Here is a 1,832-nt window from a genome sequence, read left to right as displayed (position 1 = left end):
ACAAGAACACATGGTGCTGAGAGTTGGGGGGGTGTGGGGGGGGGAAGGGGGGTCGTCATCATACTTCAAACCAATCGATTTTCTGACGGTGCATTTTACGGTGCCAATATTCACTTGTTTGTATATATTTAATAATTCCAACAGCAATACACACTATAGATTATAGCGATATGGAGGCTTTCTGACCTGTCCAATGAAATAAATGATTCTGATGATCAAAGGTGTGTTTGTCTCATTCACTGACATTATCGTCTCTGTGGGGTGGAAACTAGGGATGGGACGATATGAAAATGTAATGTCACGATTTTTGTGACATTACAGAAATTGCGATTTACGATATTATCGCGGTAATCTAAATATCCCCGCCATCCATTATCCTGGGAACGGCACATTTGCCAAAAAAAAAAAAATCTGTAAAAGAGATTCAGGAGAGTGCGGAAAAAAAGAGTACGTTATTTCAAGGTCCATTTTACGACTTAAAAGGTGAATTGATCCCTGTGCATGACGGAGGATAATTTCACGATAAATCTAAATCTCCATGATACAATTATCGTGTGTTTTTCATCGCGATAAACGATAATGACGATAATGACGATCATCGTCCCATCCCTGTATGTGACTGGGGACCTCCTGGAATCCCCTCAAGGACCACTGGTGGTCCCCGGACCACTTGAAGTAGGGCATTGATTTACCAAAAAACACCAAAAGTTAGAATATGGAGATAGGTTTCTACCCGACGATATTGTACCCAATCATACATAATGTTTGGGTTATTATTGGCTTTCTTAATAGGCTCCTCAGTCCATATGTGTCCCAATGTGTAGAATAAAAGTGCCCTACACTTTGTATGATATTATGACCATGTTTTATTCAACTGGGTTCTTTTAAAATATATCAAATTGCAACTTGGTCTGATATAAAGATTCAACATTATACATAAAAGCAGTACTCTAATCTCTCACCCAGTTGTTGCCTACAGATGTATTCTCATTTACTGATCCACTAGGATGATACAAAAAAATGTCTGAGCCATACAGATTTGGCCTTGAACTACTTATTGGCTAGCTAATTAAACTGGTCACCCTTAGATTTAACTGCTTATTCTGGTTAGCTAATTAAACTGTGGCTAAGTAGAATTTGTATGGGATTTGAAATACACTTCTGTCCCCAAGGGTCTGATTCATATGTTAATAACAGGTCATAAATAAACCTTGTGGGTGTACAGTACAAAAGCCCATGGGGGGAAAAACTGAATCCTAATTCCATTTTTGAATATGCTGTAGTCTGTAGAAATAAATGGAGGAATACATAAGGAGGAATAAATCACCATAACTAAAGCTGTTTTTTGATGAGAACAGTTCGGCTGCAGTTTCATGCAACATGTTGCATCACCAGATGCCTACAGTAGGTGGCGACAAACCATTGTTTCTCCAGAGACATGGCCAGAGAAGCTCAAGGGTTCCCAACCTTTTCAGGCTGTGAGCCCCCAAAATATTACACTGGAATTGTGGGAATTTAGTTTGACTGACTCGGTTCAACAGATACATGTAGCTGACAGGGGTGCTCAATAGTAGATTGTGATCTACCAGTAGATCACAAAGGCTGTTTTTTATATAAAATATATTTAAAAAAAGTTATTTATACACAAAAATCACAAACCCCCTCTTGTTTGGCATATGCCATTTGAATTAAAGGGGAGAACCACCCATTTTCAACATTGAACTTGGGGTTTGGCTTGCAAAGTACACTGTTATCATCATCACGGTGTACAGTCATCATCACGGTGTACAGTTGGCGTAGCCTACAGTCGATACTTTGGTAATTTTATCATC

This window comes from Nannobrachium achirus, assembly GCF_963921795.1.
Source record: "Nannobrachium achirus genome assembly, chromosome: 2".
Classification (NCBI taxonomy): Eukaryota; Metazoa; Chordata; class Actinopteri; order Myctophiformes; family Myctophidae; genus Nannobrachium; species Nannobrachium achirus.
Note: the sequence above shows the minus strand (reverse complement) of the source record.